This window comes from Pituophis catenifer, unplaced genomic scaffold (assembly GCF_029215685.1).
Source record: "Pituophis catenifer annectens isolate HBS135680 unplaced genomic scaffold, rPitCat1.0.hap2 SCAF_1, whole genome shotgun sequence".
Taxonomy (NCBI): Eukaryota; Metazoa; Chordata; class Lepidosauria; order Squamata; family Colubridae; genus Pituophis; species Pituophis catenifer.
The window spans coordinates 316,587,137-316,608,880 of NW_027256881.1; positions in this window are offsets into that span (position 1 = coordinate 316,587,137).

A 21,744-nucleotide genomic window follows, 5' to 3' on the forward strand; every position below is an offset into this window, starting at 1 on the left:
GCTCAGAAAGCAGGAAAAACAAAATAGCTCATACTTTGAGAGAATGTTCAGTTGACAATTTCTATTGTTTATTTAAAATATTCACATTTTTTTAAAAAATTTGATTTATATGCCGCCCTTCTCCGGAGACTCAGGGTGGCTTACAATGCACTAAGCAATAGCCTTCATTCTTTTGTATATTTATACAAAGTCAGCTTATTGCCCCCACAATCTGGGTCCTCATTTTACCTACCTTAGAAAGGATGGAAGGCTGAGTCAACCTTGAGCCTTGGCAAGATTCGAACCTGCAGTAATTGCAGGCAGCTGGTCTTAATAACCAGCTTAATAACAGGGTGCCTTAGACCACTGTACTACCAAGGCTCATTTATAGCAGTAGCACTTATATACCACTTCATAGAGCTTTACAGCACTCTCTAAGCAGTTTACAGAGTCAGCATATTGCGCCCAACAATCTGGGTCTTCATTTTATCAACCTCGGAAGGATGGAAGGCTGAGTCAACCTTGAGCCAACCAGAATCAAACTGCTGGCATTGAGCAATGAGTTAGCCTGTAATACTGCATTCTAACTACTGCGCCACCATGACTCTCCATGCAGTGACTCTCCATCTATTTTACTGAACAAATGTTGTCAATACTTTAAATGTATAAAATTATTTCTGTAATAGAACAGATAATTTAACACTGATCATAATTATTTTTCTACACTATCATGGTCTGTCAAATGGCAAAGTCAATAAAAAAATCATTTCCAGGGCACATCTAAATTGCAACAAAATCAGCATAGCTTTTATTTCTGGGGGAAGGAGGGTGACAGAGACTATTAAGATGTTTTGAGTCACAGGAATTTACAGGAAGAATGGGATAGTAATATGCAATTCACATGGACTTACATGGTATACATTTTCTGTACATCTTTTTTAAAAAATCATGTAAAACAAGAGCTGTCAATCAATTAAGCAACCTAACAGCTCAATTCAGTGCATATTTGCACAAAATAAATATGATGATGCTTAGGTTTTAAGTAAGAATTCATAATGCTTTAGACTTTTGGGTACCTAGTTCTACATCTGGATTTACTAAATAAGGCCATTATGGCTTTTTGGATGATTAATTTAAAAGTTGTTGGTAGAAGCTGTTATGCTATATTTTTTTTAAAAAAAATGTAATCCTTCCCCAGAGTCTCTAGCAATAATATATTTAGCGGGTGGATCTGTGAACTGTGTCCTCAGTGAAAATTGCATTTAAACAGACCTATTTAGCATTGCAACTGCCATGTGCAGTTCCACATAGAATAGATATTGCCATAAGTATTTAAACCATTCATCAGCTGACAATTTTTTTCTTAATGAGATTTTTAACAACCAATGCCAGTTCTGATCTGATGGAAAACATTGTTATGGCATAAGCATGAGTACATGCAGCTTACAAGAAACAGCCTGCATGTCAAACAGTGATTTCTGGGGTGAGAATAAGTTTGTCAAATGTTTGCAACACTCATTTATGATTGTTGCATTTATGATTATGATTTAGAGAAGATGCATTTGGTAAAAGAAATTAAACTTCTAAGTTATAGTTGTGTTGCTTGTACTTTGTTTTGTTTACAATGCAATTCTACCTCCATGGTAGAACTAGAATTATTCATTCTAGTTTAATAGCAGTAATACTTTAAACATTAAAAAAAAACCTTCCCTCTATGCATGCATGGAAATTGCCTTTGATTCATTGGACTTGTGTGAGTTTATGAGTCACCAGATTCTCGTATCCATGCCAACAGCTGCTGCAGATAGACAAAATTATTGCATGAGTCTTGCTAAATGCCAATTGTGAAAGAATAGTTTCCTTCCAAAACAATTTTTATTTGGCAAAGTATCCATTTCAGTTACTTCCCTTTTCCCTATTTGTCCCCCACTCTCCTTTTCTACTTGTCTTAAAATAGAGCTGCATTTGGCTGACCACAAAGCACTCATCCCCCAAAATCTTCCAGAAGCTATAATGTAGTTCTAACTCAAAACACACTCAAAAGATATTTATGTTGGGGGGAAGTACATAGATCAATGCATTAAACTGGAGAAAAACCCTCACAAAAACATAGGCACTCTAGCTAAAGGCATTAAAAGGTATCTCTTAGGAGAGCTGTCCTCAGTCTTTTGTGCTGAAATTGCAAACAGATGCAAAAATGGGTTGGAAACAATTTACAGTCCCGGAAATGAGAAATTGAGGGAAAACGGAAGTGACAATTTTATGTCTAAATATGTTTGACTAGATTCCAGGCACTTTTCAAAATAACTATGCCTCTTCTCTTCCCTTTCCTTCCCTTCCCTTCCCTTCCAACAATTTCTTCAGCTGCTCAACTGTAGCTTTTTTTGTTTGCAATCAAACATAAATCTTCCAAAACCACTTATCTTTTGCTGCTTTGTCTATTCTCAGCTGACAAACAAAAACAGCTCTTTGTAAAACTAAAGGCCAAACACATTCTAATCATTGTCTTTTAAGCAAACAAGGCTGCAATTTCTATCTACTTCAGTCTAAAACGGTCTTTTTTTAAAAAAAATCTGGCTCCGACACAACCCCTGTCTCCCAATTCCATTAATAATAGGAGAAAGCTCTCATATTAATGCCATTTCATAAAAATCTGGCAAAAGAAAAGACAGCCTGCTAATTCAACGTTTGGGACCACTGCAGGTCAGACAGAAAAGATTGTAGCACCTGTATAAAAACATTCAGAAAATGAATACTGAATGAATATACTAGGAAGTGGTAGGAATATCTCATCTTTTGGATTAGGTTTACACATTTATGCCCCTGTGCTTTGCTTAGACCTGTTAGTTTTCTGTCAGATGTAAATGCCTTATTCTCTAATGTGTAAATAATGTATATATGGAACATCAGGGGTTAACTTATTACTTGAGCTTTAATGTATTCATAATTTACCACTCCCATTCCTGGCTCCGCCCCTTGTATATAAAAGGAGCCATCCTCCCCATTTTTCCTTGCTTCTATCTTGAATATTCAGCGAATATAGAATGCCTATTATGATTAAAGAGAATTATATTTAAACCTATAACTTCTATTATCTTTATTGAGTCTGATCCTGAAAATATTGCATCAAGCTGGTAGCAGAGGATGGTTAATTGACTCAATAAGTAATTAAAAATGTCCAAGAAAGATAGGTCCAACACCAGGGCCTACAGCAAAGAAATAGAAACTGATCAAGAGATGATCAACGAATCCACTAATGCGATTTCGAGAGAATCCGAAGAATACACCACTGAAGAAGAAGAACTGATGAGTGAAAATAACGACCAGGAAGAAATCGAGATAGAAAATAACGAACTCAGGTCAGAAATATTAAAAATACTAAAAAGCCAAAAGAATGATGAAAGCCTCATCGCGGACCTCCAGGAGATGCTGAGGAACAGCGGAGCAGCGAGAGAGAAAAACATCATTAAAGAAAAACCCAAAGATCAAAAAACTGTGAGTGAAATGACTACTGAGAAAATAGTTGTAAAAAAGAAAAGATGTGACCCCGCGCGAAATTTTGAACGGCAGCCATCTTGGTTTCAACGAACTTCAAAAGAGAGTGAAGCAGAGCCAATCAAAACGCTCAGTTCAAAATTTCTGGCGCGAAAAACGCTATCAGACGAAGAAAGTGAAAAAGAAGTCTCAAACTCTTCAGATGAACCAAAATCAGAAAGTGAAGACGATTTAACAAAGTCTCAAGTAGAGTCAGCAATGAAAACACTTTTTGCTGCTTTTGGGCCAAGATTGAAAATTTCTAAGACATCAACGAAGAAGCAAGCAATCAAACCGACAACTCAAGACCTGCACGCTCCCATCATGACTTCGAAAACGACGACACCCGAGCCCAGAGAGCCATGCCGATTCCGTCCTACACCGCAGACAGAATCGAGTGCCAGCACACACAAGAGAGAGAGAAGAACCGCCGCCATCACCAAAGCCCCAAAAACCGAGCCAGAGACCGACTCATCTGAAGAGGAGCGGATCGAGAGAGCTGAAATGGAGAGAACCTTCCACAACGGCGCCAAAGAAGAAATGAGCAACGCGCATGTGCAAAACTACGTAGACGGCCCCGAAAGACTTGAACTGGCCAGAGAACCGCGCAGACTCGTTACAAGCATCCCAATGCCGTTCTGTAATTTCCTGCACTTGAGAGACCACGGACTGCCTCAGGTTGTAAGTAATGGACAAAATAATGTGGGGAACTTACCCAGTGACTTCCCAAAACTTAGAGTTGATGGCATTAATTTACAAGAGTGGTACCAACAGCTTCAGGTTATTTTTATGAAAGAAAATTTACTATTCTTTATAACTAGTCCTCCAAGAAGACCTTGGACTTTAAAAATAGACTGTTTACATCATAGAGCATTTTTCATAATAATTTCTAGCGTGTCTCCTGCAATGTATCATAGCATCAAACCAAACCTAACTGTATCAGAAATAATTCAATGCATGTTTAATCTATTTCACAGCGATAGCGTAGCCACAACCACAAGAATGTCTAAGGATTTCTTTTCTTCTAGAGTGAAACCAGGGGTTTCTATAAGTGAACATTTGATAAATCTAAACAAAATAAGAGCTGAGCTGCAATTGAGGGGGGAAGTGATTTCAGATCAAACTATGAAAAGTGTTATTATCAATTCACTTGATCCATCATGGGATAGCTTTATGTCACACTTAGATACCATTAATTTGGGATATTTATCAATAGAAAGTCTATCTAACAAATTGATAGCAGAAGACAATTCAAGAAAAAATCGTTCCAGTAACCAAACAGAACACAAATCTTTTAGGAAAGTAGTCTTTCAAGATAAATATAATGAGGCCTTTAGATGCCACAATTGTGGATCCAGGGAACACAGTAGAAGAGACTGTCCCAAAGTCCCAAGGGAGAGACATAGGCCAGAATATAGGAGCAAATACAATCACAGACAATCTTCCACAGATAGACACAAATATAGAAGTCCACCAAACTACAGAGAAAGTAGAGGGGGTAGAGAAAATTCAAAAGAGAGAAAATCTGGGTCACTAAATGGGCTAAATAAACAAGACAGCACCAAAACACAACAAGATGAGAACAATAATTGGCTTATTGATTCTGGTGCAACAAATCACACCACTAATAACAAAAGTATATTATCTTCATTTACAGAAGATAAGTTTGTGATAAAGGTAGCTAATCAAGAAAAGGTTCAAGTATTAGGCAGAGGAAATGTGACCTTGCCTGGTTTAGGGAAAATAGAGGGGGTATTATTAATCCCAGAAATACCTCACAACATACTAAGTGCTATAAAACTAAGCAGAGAATCTGACATCAATATAGTTTTCTCAAAGGGGAAAGCAACTATAGAAAAGAACAAAACAAATGTAGGCACTGTGATGATAAAAGGGGGTCTACCCTATCTGATAACCAAAGAAAGATGGTTACATAACATTGATTCAAATATGGAAGATTGTATTGAAGCAGATGATGAAAATGTCAGTAACAGTGACAATGATGAATGTAAAATAACTCATGATAACAAAAATACACACAATGAGAAGAAACCAAAAATAGGTAAACCAATTCATGATGAGTGTGCTCATATCTTACATAGGAAGTTAGGACATGCAAGCTTTCCTGTAGTACAAAAAATGACTGAACACGCAGAAGGTGTAAAAATAAAAAATTGTGAAAATTATTTAGAATGCTCAGTATGTAAATCCACCAAACTAAAAACCAGTCCTAGACCAAAAAAATCTAACAGATCAACTAACAATATTTTTGATTTGGTACATATGGACTTAGTTGGTCCATTAACTCCATCAATTACCTATAGAAAACGTTACTTCCTAACAATAGTGGATGATTACAGTCGCTATGGTTTTGTTTACACATTAAAGCACAAGGATGAAACCTTTCAGAAATTTAAGGAATTCTACAAACGCATAGAAACACAACATAATATCAGAATAAAACAAATTATGACAGATAGGGGATGTGAATTCATGTCTAAAGAATTCTCCCAATGGTTAAAGGATAGAGGGATGCTACATTTCACGTCCAATCCATTTTCTGCCTTTCAAAATGGGATTGCAGAGAGAAAGAACTCCACACTACAAACCATGATTAGATGCACATTAGAGGATGCTGGTTTAGGCAAACAATTTTGGTCAGAAGCCTTACATTATTCAAATTACACTCAAAATAGAACATGGTCCAGTATTGTGAATAAGACACCATATGAGGTGATGTACAATAGAAAACCTAAATTAGCACACATGCACATATTTGGAGTTACTGCAGACGTGCACATACCTAAACAATTGAGGAGAAAGGGAGAAAACGTATCCAGGAGATTAAGATTCATGGGATACGAAACTGGAACCAAAGGGTACAGATTCATCGATAATAATAACAAATTTATAGTATCCAGAACAGCTGTGTTTCATGAGCAGGCCAATTGGTCTAAGTTGCACCTTAATGAAATTTTTCCTAATAAAAGCAAAGATAATATATCTTGCGAGGAAGGAACAACAGAAAATCAAAATATTAACAAAAGTAAGAACAAAACCAAAACTTGGACAAATAGTCAGCATAAAATAAAGACAGACACATTAACAAAAAAGGAAGCCAGATATTTGCATGACAACCATAGCAAACCTGAAAGAAATATTAGAAATAATAGAAACCAAATACCAAATAAATACAAAGATTATATTATGCATATGGATGGAGAACAAATAACACCTAATACATATGAGGAAGTATTGAAACTTCCCCGTGAAGAAAGAGAAAAATGGGAACTAGCTATGGAAAAAGAAATGAAAAGTTTACAAGGATTAAATGTATTCACACCTGCGATCGCACCTAAGGATAAAACAATTATAGGTACCAGGTGGATTTATAAAATTAAGAATTTAGAAGGAGGTAATACCTTATACAAGGCCAGACTAGTTGCACAAGGTTATGCACAAAAATATCCAGAAGACTATACTGACACATATTCACCCACAGTGAGAACAGAGAGTGTCAAAACAGCTCTTGTAGTAGCATCTGCACTCAATCTAGACGTATTTCAATATGACATACAGACTGCATACTTACATGCAAAATTAGATAAGGAAATATATGTAAGAGCACCACACAGTCAATACACTAATAAGAACGAAATTTGGTTACTAAATAAGAGTCTGTACGGATTGAAGCAATCTGGCAAAAGATGGTACGATTGTTTGGTAAAAGTACTAAAGACCATGGATTTCAACGCCACCACTGCTGATAACTGTTTCTTTGTAAAAAAGAGTAATGATCATATTGAATTTGTATTAATTTATGTGGATGATATTTTATATATTGGAAAGCATAAAGAGAGCAGGGAAATCTTTGTAAATAAGTTAAACGAACACTTCTCATTGAAATCACTAGGTAGAGTGAATAAATACCTTGGTGTACAAATTAACAAAACAAAAAGGGGATTCAAACTTACTCAGAAAGATAAAATCATTGAACTCCTAAACAAATGTAACTTAAATAATGCCAAAACATGTGACACACCTATGCAAACTGATTTTCTTAGAAACAATGATGAATCTTCCCCTGAGTTTAAAGACAACACATTTTACAGATCAGTTATAGGTTCACTCCTTTATATATCTAATTGGACTAGGCCAGATATTGCATTACCTCTCAATTTATTGTCAAGATATGTTAGCAAACCAACCTTGTATCATTGGGAAGCTGTCAAAAGAATTTTAAGATATCTGAAAAGTACATTAGATTTTTGTTTAATATTGGAACCCAATAATGACAAAGAACCAAAAATTACTTGTTATGCTGATGCAGATTGGGCTGGTGATACATCATGCAGAAAGAGTACCTCTGGTTATGTTTTTCTATTGAACGATTGTCCAGTTTACTGGTATACTGGTAAACAAGAACTGGTAGCCACCTCTACCACAGAAGCAGAATATGTTTGCTTGTCTAAAGCTGCAAATAACCTTGTATGGTTCAATGATTTGATCACAGATGTTTGGAAGAAACCTACTTTACCATTTATTATGCATGAAGATAATAAAGCGGCCATTGAAATTTCTAGATCCGATGCAATTGGACAAAGGTCCAGGCATATTGATATAAAATTTAAGCACGTGAGACAACTATCTCAAGACGGATTCATCAAAGCAATACATTGTGATACTTCTGAACAATTAGCTGACATATTAACAAAACCCTTACCTTCTAAACAACACAAATATTTAACTTCTAAATTATATGTATTATATTGTCCTGAATCTGAATGTAACTGGTGTTGTATAACGAACCGGCATTTAGAGGGGGATTTGTCAGATGTAAATGCCTTATTCTCTAATGTGTAAATAATGTATATATGGAACATCAGGGGTTAACTTATTACTTGAGCTTTAATGTATTCATAATTTACCACTCCCATTCCTGGCTCCGCCCCTTGTATATAAAAGGAGCCATCCTCCCCATTTTTCCTTGCTTCTATCTTGAATATTCAGCGAATATAGAATGCCTATTATGATTAAAGAGAATTATATTTAAACCTATAACTTCTATTATCTTTATTGAGTCTGATCCTGAAAATATTGCATCATTTTCTTTATTACATTTTTGTCCCACCTTTCATCCAGGAGCTCAAGTCAACTTCTGTAGTGATTCTCAATCTTGGGAACTTTAAGATATGTGGACTTCAACTTCCAGAACTCTCCAGGTGGCAGATCTGGCTGAAGAATTCTGGGAGTTGAAGTCCACACATCTTAAAGTTCACAGGGTTGAGAAAAACTGTTCTATAGTACTCCCTCCTCAAATTTTCTCACAACAACATTAACTGCAGTCATCAGGCACAAATGTAGTTTTCACAATCTTCACAAACATGTTAAACCCTTGCAATCTGGTAAACTTTTAGACTTAGAATACAGGCAAATGCTGGGGAGAACAGAGAAGGACCATGTTCTCATATTTTCTGAAAGAGAAATCTCTAGGTCTACTCTGAGTTGGAAATATTTATCTTGGCTGATGAGAGTGGTTGCCACTATATATGCCTCTTTCTTTTGTAATGCCCCAAACTAGGTAATTTATTTAAGGAGACTTTGGATTATTTCCTGCTTTTGCTTTTTCACCCTTCAAAAGATTTGGCATTCGGTAAACTCAGATTTTATTCTAGCATAATTGGCCTTTCTATCTCATTTACAAACATGAATGGAGTTTTGAAAGAAAGTGTCTTTATTCAATTACCCTCTAAGGTTGATCACTGGGCTCTCAGCCAAACTGATTGTCAAAAGCAATAGCAATAGCACTTAGACTTATATACAATTTCACAGTGCTTTACAGCCCTTTCTAAACAGTTTACAGAGTCAGCATATTGCTCCCAACAATCTGGCTCCTCATTTTACCGATCTTGGAATGATGGAAGGATGAAGCAACCTTGAGCAGGTCAGAATCGAACTGCTGGCAGTTGGCAGAATTAGCCTGCAATACTGCATTCTAACCACTGCGCCACTATGGCGCAGTGATTAGAACACAGTAGCTTATATAGGAGATAGAAAAAGTACATCAATGGTGATGGATAATTAATAACACTATATAGACAGGAAAAAAACCCAATTCTATACTAATATGTGAGATCTTATTGGTCTTATTGTCAACCTGATTTACCTTAGACAAAGTACAAGTGAAAATTAAGAACAAGATGGAAAAACTGTCCAAAACTAACAGAAAACATATACAAACACATTCTACAAAGGACTGCAGCTATTCTAGTTGCAGGGTTTGGAGAAAAATCAGCTCTTTTAAGACTTTTTGGATCTCAGGGGAACTTCATTGCAGAGGGCAAGTGCTTTCTGGATCCCAAAAGATTACAGTGTTTAATTAATTTGGCTATTTACCAAAGCTATTCTTATTATTATCTTCTGCTAATAAACATAAGGTTTCATCTGATTGCTTTGTTTCTTAATTTGAAAAAAATTGATTATGGGAGATAGTAGTTATGGCACCAAGCTGGAAACCAGGATGCCAGTCCTATTTTAGACATGAAAGCTGCATGGGTGACTTTGGGTCAGTTATTTTCTCTCAGTTCACAAAATAAGAGTCAGGCACAGTGGTGAAATCTTAACCGATTTACTACCGGTTCACTGGCTGTGCATGCACAGTGCGCACCACGCACCAAATGCAAGGTGCGCATGCACAGTGCATGCCAAAAGGAGGCATGTGGTAAGTAGAACAGCATGCAAGGGGGGGGGTGTGATCAGCTGTGGCGTGCAATCTTTTTTTTTTTGCTTTTAAAAGCATTGCTTTTAAAAGTAAAAAAAAAGCCTCTGACAATCGCGCTGCTCAGGTGGGATCGTCAGAGGCTTTTTCTTATCTTTTAAAAGCATTTTTTCTACAACCTCTTCGGGCGAAGAGGTTATTTAAAAAATGCTTTTAAAAGCCTCTGATGATCAGGCAACTCAGCTGGTATCATCAGAGCTTTTTAAAGGTTGTAGAAAAAATGCTTTTAAAAGTAAAAAAAAAAGCCTCTGATGATCACGTGGCTCAGCTGGGCATGGGGGGGGGGCAGGGATTTTTGCTACCGGTTCTCCTAACCACCCGCTGCCATCACTACCAGATCAGGCGATCCAGTCCAAACCGGGACCATTTCATCCCTGGTCAGGCAACAAGCCACAACAAGGAGCTCTGGTGGCTCAGCAGACTAAAGCACTGTTATTAACATTCACTTACATCTGCTGCCTGCAATCACTGCAAGTTCAAATCTCACCAGGCTCAAGGTTGACTTAGCCTTTCATCCTTTCTAAGGTAGGTAAAATGAGGACCCAGATTATGGCGGCAATAAACTGACTTTGTATAAATATACGAAAGTATGAAGGCTATTGCTTAACACATTGTAAGCTGCCCTGAGTCTCCGGAGAAGGGCGGCATATAAATAAAAAAATTTTTAAAAAATCAATTCCTGTCACAACCAATGGATCCAGTCTCAGTTGACCCAAAATGTAGTGGAAGTAGTATTTGCAGGAAAATGCCAGGAAGAAAAAAAATAAAGAAAAAAATCCTTCTTACTTGTAGAACAAACCAATAAGAGATACTCTGATTTTTGTTATTTTTAATTTCCTCATTAAAAAATGAAACCTTGGCAAAGCTTTGCCTCTTCAAGCCAGGAAGCATCTGTTCTTTGGAGTCTTCAGACTTTCATGCCAAGGAATACATACAAGTGGCTTATTCTTAGGACTAACATTTCACAAGTGCTATTGTACAATTACGCAACTCTGCACTTCAAAAGGGTCCAAGCTTGAAGAAAAGCCCCATAATATTGTAACAATGTAATATAAAACATGAGTTATCCAACAAGATTTCAAGAACACAATTCACTGAGCCAAGAGCTGAGTTAAATATTAGATCTTTTTCTGAGTACCAATTGAAAGCAGTTCTGGCATTCCAAGGCCTTTAAGCCTCTCCAAGAGCTTAGATCCACCTTCAACCATGATGTCACAGAATCATAGATTCATAGGATAGGAAGGGTCTTTGGAAATCCTCTGCTCCAACACTCTGCTCAAGGTAGGAATTCTCATACTATTCTGAGACAAATTACTATTCTACCTTTCTATGAAAACCTCCACTGTTAGAGCATCCACAACAGAGCGAGAGCGGTGGGGGGCGGGATATTCCATAGCTCTATCTATCCATCCAATGGCTGTTGTCCTACCCTCAGGCACTATGAACCCTAAATCCAAACCCTTCTCTTAATAGCCTTTCAAATATCAATGACAGAGTATTACTGGGCCTCCTTCAGTAGTGGGATTCAAATCCCAGTGCTACCGGTTCACTATCAGTAGCGTGCAGCGCAGAGTGTTTTTGATGTCTGGGGGGGTGGGCGGAGACTCCTGCCACCACCATTATCAGTTCGCCTCAACTGGGGCGAAACGGGAGCAAGCCTCCTCATATAAATGGTTTCCATTGTCGAGACAGCATTTAATGTAATAAAAACAGTGATTCTTCAAAAAAAGAAAAAAGTTTTAAGCTTGGAAAGATTTTTTTATGGGAAAACAGAAAAATATGCAATTGATGTAAAAAAAAAATATGCAGTAGCAAATTGGTGCCATAAACTCAAAATAACACAGAGTACAGCATAAATTAGGAATGTAAAAGAATTTCACAAATTCTAAAGATGGATTTGGGGGATGGGCAATTCTACAGAGGATTCTGTGGAATTAGCATTTATGCTTTAATGGATCTTTGCATGGCAAGGTGGGTTGCATGTATAGTAGTCTTTTATAATATATGTGGTGACAGGAATTTGTAAAGAAAAAAATTGTACTAAGCCCTTAATGTTTAATGCAGGTTGTGTGTGTATGGTCTGGTCAGAAGGTGCCAGAAAGGGAAGCCTTTGTGTAAAAAATCCTACTAAAAATATATCATGTAAATGCTAAAAATTAAGCAAAAGGAGATTTTTGACATCTCATGCATTCTGAAAAGGGAAATGCAATCTCTCTCTGCCTTCATCTTGAGGGATTTTTTCCTCCATGTTTATGTCAAGAATGGATCCTGGAAAAATGGATGTGAGGGAGGGAGGGAGGGAGGGAGGGAGGAGGGAGGAAGGAGAGTCAAAGAATTACTGCAGGATGAAGTATAGAAAGTTAGAGAGTTGATGAAGTATAAAAAGTTAGAGAGTATATGAGACAAGAAAGAATGGGCATTAATTTGCGAAGATAACAAGTATGAAAAGTTCAATGGATTTTTATCAGCATGTACATATATTTATTTTGTTAAGAAATATAAGAAATTACATTAGCTTACTATTTCTTCCCCTTTTTTATGCTTGGCAATACTTATCCCAAATGGGAATAGTGTAATGGGTACAATGAACAAATAATAACAACTTTTGGAGTGACTGGGAGTTTCTAGTTCTACTTGCTACTCTGGAGCTTTGGTTGTACATTTCTACTACAAACTATGAATTACAAAACTATAAAGACAAGTTCACACAGTTGTTTAGCTAAAACAAAATAAACAAAATAAACAAAATAAACAAAATTGGACATCAGACTACCATGTTTCCCCGAAAATAAGACCCTGTCTTATATTTTTTTGAACCCTGAAATAAGCGCTTGGCCTTATTGCCATGTGCTCAAAAGCCCGATTGGGCTTTTTATCAGGGGATGTCTTATTTTGGGGGAAACAGGGTAGATACCTTACATCTCCTATGAATTTCTACTGTAAATCTGCATTTCCTCTCTGACTGTTTTCATAAGGTTGTTCCAATATCTTTCTTTTTCACTGAATTGCAGTAGAAATGACTGGCCGTGAACTTTGAGTTCCCAGGCATGTCCCTCATGTTGTCCTTTGCTAGATTTTACTAAATGGAGTCAATGTTTTGTGTGAGTACATCAGACAGACACCCATTATGATGAAATTTGGAGTCAGGGAACAGTTGCAGTAGGGAAGTATTTGTTTTTTTAAAATCCAGTTTTAAACTAAAGTACTATAGATATAAACAGTGGCCCTCTTTTGCATACAAAACAATGATTAGAAGGCATGTGGCCTTTGTTTTTACAAAGAGTTGCTTTTGCTTGTCAGCTGAAGAACAGACAAAAGGCATATAAATATGCTGGTTCCAGATTGGAAGATGTCATGGTTGGCTGTAAACAAACAAAAAAAGGTACAACTGACCAGTTGAAGAAATTACTGGATTAGCATCCTATCATCTCACTCAAAGAATATTAGATCAAAGGAGAATGAATGGGTTGAGAGAAAGGAGAAGTTAGAGAAAGTCATGGTCAGATGGAATTAATAAGATCCTGAAAAAAAGAGAGTTGAGGAGTTTAAAAAATAAAAGGCAGTGAATAAAGCTATGCATGGACATTGCAGAATAAAGGATGGTTTGTAATAGATAGATATGGAAAGATTTGTTGAATGATGTTGGCATTTGTGTATGTTATGTTTTAATTTCTTTTAACTTATATTTCTGACTCCTTTTCTGTGTTGTGCTAATATCGCATGGTAATACCGTGTTTCCCTGAAATTAAGACCCTGTCTTATATTTTTTTGAACCCCGAAATAAGCGCTTGGCCTTATTTTCGGAGTGGTCTTATTATTTTGGGGCACATGGAGCAAGATGGGGCTCCTCTTGCCTTCTTACCTGATTTCCAGCTCTGTGTTTAAATATTTTCGGGGAGGGCTTATTTTCGGGGAGGCAGCTTATTTTACCACATGCGCTCAAAAGCCTGATTGGGCTTATGATCAGCAGATGTCTTATTTTCGGGGAAACAGGGTATATGTATGTAAGTTTGTATGTACTCACTTTTTCATCCTTTCAAAACTTGCCAGGTCTAAAAACTCTTTTGATAAAAGGGGCACCACAAGAAAGTCATGTGGGAAGGAAATCAAGTCCTCCAGCCACACATTTTTTCCCACTTTAATTAGACAAATGTTCAGAATCACAAATTAGAATAGACCCTACACAAAGATTAAAATGTGGTTCCAATCTTATCACACAAACATTCCTCCCATTTTGAGCTTAACTTGAGATCTCAGGAGTAAGAAATGTGATTGGACTGTACCATTTCAGTCTTCCACTAAGGACTTAACATGTCTGAATTATCCTAAGAAAATCTAAATTTGTACATTGAAAATATCATGGCAGGTGGAAAATTGGATTAGAACTTTCCTCTTTGTCACAGGGTTTTCTACACAGCCATATTTTACCAAACACAGATTTATCACTTGGAGAACAAAATGTTGAACTTTAGTGTTTAAAGTTGTAACTTAACTTAATCAGCACCTGAGGGATTTTATTATGCACTGTATGTAAACACAGCAAAACCAGCACTTAATAGCTAAGCTATTAAGAAAAGGTTGATATGAAGCAAACTTGGCCCTGCCCCTCTGAGTTTTTGAATTATCACACTTTCTCAAGAAAAACAGATAAGAAGAATGCTGCTGAAATCACCGCACCCTTTCAGTCATCCAAGGCAGGGAAGGCAGTTTAACACTACAGTCAAATCCTGATGTGTTTTCTGGCTATCAGGAAGCCTTGATTTGCAGCTTGGAATTTTAGGCTGTAGGCTACGAACACCAATGTGCCTGCAGAACTTATTTTAATTCCTGCCACTCCCTGCCTCACACGGATTTTTCAAAGGTTACTTTAATAAGAGTAGCTGATAATTTTAAAAAATCAGAAATTATGCTAGAGGCACAAGCCTCTAGCATAATATTAACAGAATGCCCCTGAGTCATACATGATCACTATATACATATTTGCCAAACGAAAAAGCAGTGGGTGGCTCCAGACTAGTGCTTCGTTGCTCAGTTGCTCAGGAAAAATATGAAGATGTGGGATTATAAAACCAAATGAAGGGCTAGAGGGGATGACTAGGAGCAGCCTCATATTTCTCTTTGGATAAATGGGTGGATTGAAGCTTATCATATTATTTATGGCCTCTGTATTGATTGTACAAGTCTCACATGGCAGCCACTTTTTAAGAGTATGCATGATATGCTATCAAGAAGTCCAACTGTACCTCCCCATCCGGAAAGCTTATTAACCCCGGACTACAACTATTCCAGCTCTCAAAAGACTGCTGATGGCAATTAGTTTGGAGAATTACTTCTCTGGGGTTTTTTTAACAGAGCTACCATATCTAAAATTCTACATCCAGATAACTACTAGATGGCAGCAAAGCCAATTTTCTCTCCCTCCTTTCCTGCCTTCCTTTTCAAAGATAAAATAAAATCTCAGCTGCTGGATTAGTTATTTATTATGATGTTGTTATAATGTTTTTACCTTCTTTTTATTCATTTTTCTGCCCCTGTCATGTATTTGGGCCGAGCAACTGTATTGAATGAATGAATGAATGAATGAATGAATGAATGAATGAATGAAGTGATCCTTCACTTTTCTGCAGCCTAGATAAAGGAAGAGTACAGTTAAACTTCCCAGTCCCGTTGTAGCAGCTGTAGCTGTGAAAGAAGAAGCTAGACTAGGTTGTCTTTTGATTGTACACCTCCTTCTATTTATCAAATTCAGACAGTTCAATCTTCCTCAAAATAAGGTTCTGCATTTTCTTACTCTATATTACTGACTGTATGATTCAATATTTAATTTTCAAAGTCTGGATTAACCACAGATCTATGCGTGACATATCAGTTGGACAGCACATATTTTTTCCAGAGTATCACTTCAGCATTTTCATTCAGTGTCCCGCCTACTTCTCTGGCATAATTGAAAAGAATTGCATACATAGAGGAAACAATGATGTATGCAAATGATGACTATTAACAACTAATGCTGTGACTCAGCTGGCAATCCTGAACTCATCCACATGTCAATTTCCTCAGAATGTCCTTTATCATTATGGTCCAGAAATGAAAAGTCTTCTTAGTCGATAGCCAGACACATTATGTATCATCAAGGTGATGTTGACTGATAGTGATAGACAGATAGATTTTGTCTATCAGCCATAAATATATAGTAGACAGCACAATATGCATTAACAGGGCAACCGTAAGCCAAGAGCCGAGGGGCAAGTGTCAGCCCCACCAAATGGATCATTTCATGAAGCCAATTGTAATGAATTAAGAAGGTAACTGCCTGAGTTACCTCCAAATGTTATCTGGCTATCCTGGGTTTTAAAAACGCACTTTTACCTAGGGAACAGCTCCTGCATAGTTTCATCAAAATCATCTTCCTTACTCTTTGTAGGATGGGAGGGAATTCCATGATCAAGGCAATTGTATCAAGAATCTCAAGTATCTTGAGTTGCTGCATAGCATATCTGATAGGCATGACACCCTCAATAGGGCATTTTTCATGCCACATAGCATGGCACATAAAAAGACACTTTATAAAATATCTTGCAAATCATAGTACCTTACAAATACTTGGAACAATTTTGGAATATTTGTCTACAGTCGAACATCAGCTCATTAGCACGTCCTGTTCATGTTCCCCATGAGACTGATATTGAGAGACATGCAGATTCTTAGCCTGGATGTAATTCAGAGCCATCATAACTAATTTTATTGGTATCTATCTTTATATTTCTTCCATAAATTGTTTCGTTCTCCTTTAAAGCTATCCAGGTTGGTGTCATCACTGTCTTATGGTAGCTAATTCCATAAAGAGCCTTGGTAGTACAGTGGTCTAAGGCACCCTGTTATTAAGCTGGTTATTAAGACCAGCTGCCTGCAATTACTGCAGGTTCGAATCTCGCCAAGGCTCAAGGTTGACTCAGCCTTCCATCCTTTCTAAGATAGGTAAATTGAGGACCCAGTTGTGGGGGCAATAAGCTGACTTTGTATAAATATACAAAAGGATGAAGGCTATTGCTTAGCGCATTGTAAGCCGCCCTGAGTCTTCAGAGAAGGGCGGAATATAAGTCAAATTAAAAAAAAAATTCACTATGAGAAACAGAGTGCCTTTTCATCAGTTTTTGAATGTTCAATGATTTTTTTTGGAAAAAATGGGCCGAAAAAAGCCCTGAAAACAGGCCAAAAAAAGCCTCAAAAATGGGCCGAAAAAAGCCCTGAAAATGGGCCAAAAAAGCCTCAAAAACAGGCCAAAAAGCCTCAAAAACAGGCCCCAAGAGCCTCAAAAACAGGCCAAAAAAAGCCTTGAAAATGGGCCGAAAAAAGGCCTGAAAAAGGCCCAAAAAAGGCCTCAAAACAGGGCGAAGGCCAAGAAATGACTGGTGGGTGAGTGGGGCGTGGCAATATTCGGTCTATAAGATGCACAGACATTTTCGCTCCCTTTTGGGAGACAAAAAAGTGTATCTTATAGTCCGAAAAATATGATATATTCTGAGGTCAGAACAATAGAACTGCAAAGAACCAGTATGCTATTGCCAGTTTTAGTTTTCATTTCATTCCTTTTCTAACAATGACTGTATTCAAATAATACCCATTGGTTCTTTTACACATCTCGCAGAATAAATAAAGTGAGAAAGAATAACAATGGTGGGAATCAATCCATTCTTCTGATTAATGTTCAAGCTTAGATATCAGACTGTTCCTTTTTTCTTACTGGCACTTTTGTGCTTTTATGAACAAAGACAAAACTCACACAATACACTATGCTGCAGTTCGTTACAATCATGATTTCATGAATAAAGCACAATTCCCTGGGTTTGTATAACATATTAGTAATGGAGTTAACCCACTTTCTAAGTTCCCATAATAGAGATAGTGAACCATAAACCAACCCAAAGATCTTGGTGTCTTTCCACAAGAGAAAACGAATCAAGCTTAATATGTTGTCCAACTATTCATTGGATACACATATTGTGTGAGTTCAGCAGCTATGAGGAATTTGCTTGGCTTACAAAAGTTGCACACTGGGGGATCAATTACATGGTCTGGAAAACCATCAGGTAGCTGAAGGGCTTTTTGCTTTATTTTATTTTAATGTACGTATATTTGAATGTTAAGTACAGGATGACCTAGTCCAGAATCAGCATCATTTTATGCAGAGATGGGAAACTTAATCCTCCAAAATGTGGTTTGCAACACTGGTATTTGCAAGCAACGGGAGGATCATGGATTTTTGTAAAGCTGAGGTTTGCACAAGCAAAGCTGAATCGCTAAATGTCTATGGAGTTTCTCAGTCATCCAGGTCATGGTTGTCCCAAAGGTGCTTTTTACAAAAGGCAACTGGACTTTCTGGTTTTTCTTTGAAGACATTCCTGCTTCTCATCCAAGAAGCGAAACGTCTTCAAAGAAATTCAGAGTCAAAAAAGCTTCTTGGATGAAAAAGCGAAACGTCTTCAAAGAAAAACCAGGAAGTCCAGTTGCCTCTTGAAACGAGCAACAGCAAAGTTTTAGCTTTGGGACAAGCAAAGCTAAAGTTTTGCCAAACCCCTTCCCTCTGTGGACAGTACTCCGATTTTACTTCTGCAAGCCTGGCAAAGTAGGTTTGTACAAAGTGGAAAGCAAAGCCCAGGGCAAACTTTAAGAGATGGCTAAGCCCAGAGGTCTAGACAAATGAATAACAAGTCACTGTAGTTAACTTATTTAGCTGTTTAATTTTATTCATGGAGAAAATTGCAGAAATTCATTTGTTATTTTGAAGGTGCCAGATACATACATTCCTAGGTTACTTCCCTGGTCATTCAGAGCAATCTTTCAATTGCTTTAATTGTTGCTTATATGCCACCCAGAGTCATGTTTTGTGAGATGGGTGGCTATAGAGGTTTGCTAAATAAATATATTCAGTGCATAAATTAAATGAATCTAATTCCATCAACACCTTTGGGGAGACATTTTAATTCTGTCTCTTCTCTCTTTAATTGCAAGGGAACATTTATTTTTAAAAAAACGAATGATTAACATTTGGATAGCATTACTTTTACATATACTGTAAAAGAGGTGGGGGGAGATGAGGTGGGAACCCAGAAGTGAAGATGGAATGTATAACCATGTCATTACCCCCTACACACACACACACACACACACACACACACACACACACCATCATTCAGGTGTGGGTTTTTTTCATGCTCTTGGACCTTTTTTGAACCCTCGAACCCTTGTCCTTTGCCTATGTAGCAAACCAAGCATGCACATGACAACCTGATCACAATTATCCCCAGACTTCAGAGGGGTGTTTTGCAACACTATTTAAATTATAGATGTCAGATTCTTCCAATCAAGATATGGCTGTCAATCACGATTTGTGATTAAGTTTCAAGGCTTAGCTTCACTTTTTGGCTTGCCTTGGCAGAAAACTCACAAACACAGCTTGGATAGATTAGAATGTTTATTGCAGGCCAAAATTGCAAACATTTACAATCACAAATAAATGCAAATACAATATAAAAGTGCATCATAGTACAAAGGCAGAGGTGGTATTCAGCAGGTTCTGACCAGTTCCGGAGAACCAGTAGCAGAAATTTTGAGTAGTTCGGAGAACCGGTAAATACCACCTCTGACTGGCCCCGCCCCCATCTATTATTCTCTGCCTCCCGAGTCCCAGCTGATCGGGAGGAAATGGGGATTTTGTAGTAACCTTCCCCTGGATTGGGGTGGGAATGGAGATTTTACAGTATCCTTCCCCTGCCACGCCCACCAAGCCACGCCCACAGAACCAGTAGTAAAAAAAATTGAATCCTACCACTGTACAAAGGTAGCAGGGACATATGTTCTCTGCAGTTTCAACTCAACTCTTCCTCCTTCCTCTTTACAGATTGTTTGAGACCTTGAAAGTTAAAGGTTGTTATACGTTTTTGTTATGACCTTCTTTAGCCTGGGAACTGCTGGTCCTCTCCTCACTAGCTTCAACCCCTACAGATATTATTTCTCAATGTGTATCATCTCTCCCTGTACTGATCATCTGCAAACTGCATGCAGTACTGTGCTGGTTCTGAGTAAAGGAATGAAGCATTTATTCTTTTAGACTGACATATGGCCATTCTGCTAAAATATGGTGCAACCCATCATATTAAAAGTATACCACCCCCTATGCACATGTTAATTCAGCTTTGGGGCTGAATTTAGTTTAACCAAAGACATATCTCTGGGGTGAGAAATCTGTTGGCCTTTAAAGATACAATTCACAATTGTAGCTTGTGGTTTTCCAAGTTGACCTAGCAACTTAAGTTACAAATACTTAAAAAAAAAAACTGAAATATCTGCACTAGTATCAAAACTCGCTGCCAACAACCCACTTTTGTCTGTGAGGGATTGAATAGCAAAGCTGGGTATTTTTAGAGAGGGCTAAAACCATGGATTTGAGCATCTGTCAAAATTATACATGGGTCACAGTGTTGTTTATTATTTAGTCATTTAATTTTTGGCTAATTAATCACTATCAGTTATTTTGTGATTCAGAGGGAGGTTGCAAAGATTCATTTAACCCTTAGGGTGTCACATTACTGCACAATCTGGGAATATCTATCTTGATCCAGTTTTTTTCGTTATTACTTATTACAATTTATTTTATGTTTAAAATAAGGGCTTTTTCTTTTTTTAAAAAAATGACTTATTCAATACAAAGAGAAGGGAATTCTACATTGTTCCAAAATATTCACACTGTGAATTTTGGTTCCTTGCATTGTCCCCAAAAAAAGCACTACAGAAATACTTTACTTTGAATAGATTAAAGTGGGAATCTATTGTGAGTCACTCCCAGCAGCAGCTCTAAAAATAAAGATGTTGTAAAAGCAAACAAAGGTAGAATGATAAAATGGTCAGTTTAACCCTGTGACCTATATATCGATTGACTCATTGGGCCCTTGCTTTGTGAGCAACAGTCACAGAGGCACAGAAAAATAGGAAACTGCTGTATCCTTTTCGTGTGTGTGCCTTTGAGTCACGTCATTTGCCATATCATTTGACTTGTTGCTCTTCTGTAAAACCCTGAATATGTAGTTTTGTCAGCAGGCCTGGGGACCCCAAATGGAGATGGAGATGGAACCGATCAAGTGGTTGATTTGATTGTGTTGCTGCTGCCATGGGGTGGGGGGTGGGGTGGGGTGGGACTTGTATGGTTTTTAAGTTGTTTAATGTTGTAAGCTGCCCAGAGTCACCTGTGTGTGTTGGGTAGCCATCTAAATTTGAGGAAGGAAGGAAGGAAGGAAGGAAGGAAGGAAGGAAGGAAGGAAGGAAGGAAGGAAGGAAGGAAGGGGGAGGGAGGGGAGAGAGAGAGAGAGAGAGAGAGAGAGAGAGAAAGAAAGAAAGAAAGAAAGAAAGAAAGAAAGAAAGAAAGAAAGAAAGAAAGAAAGAAAGAAAGAAAGAAG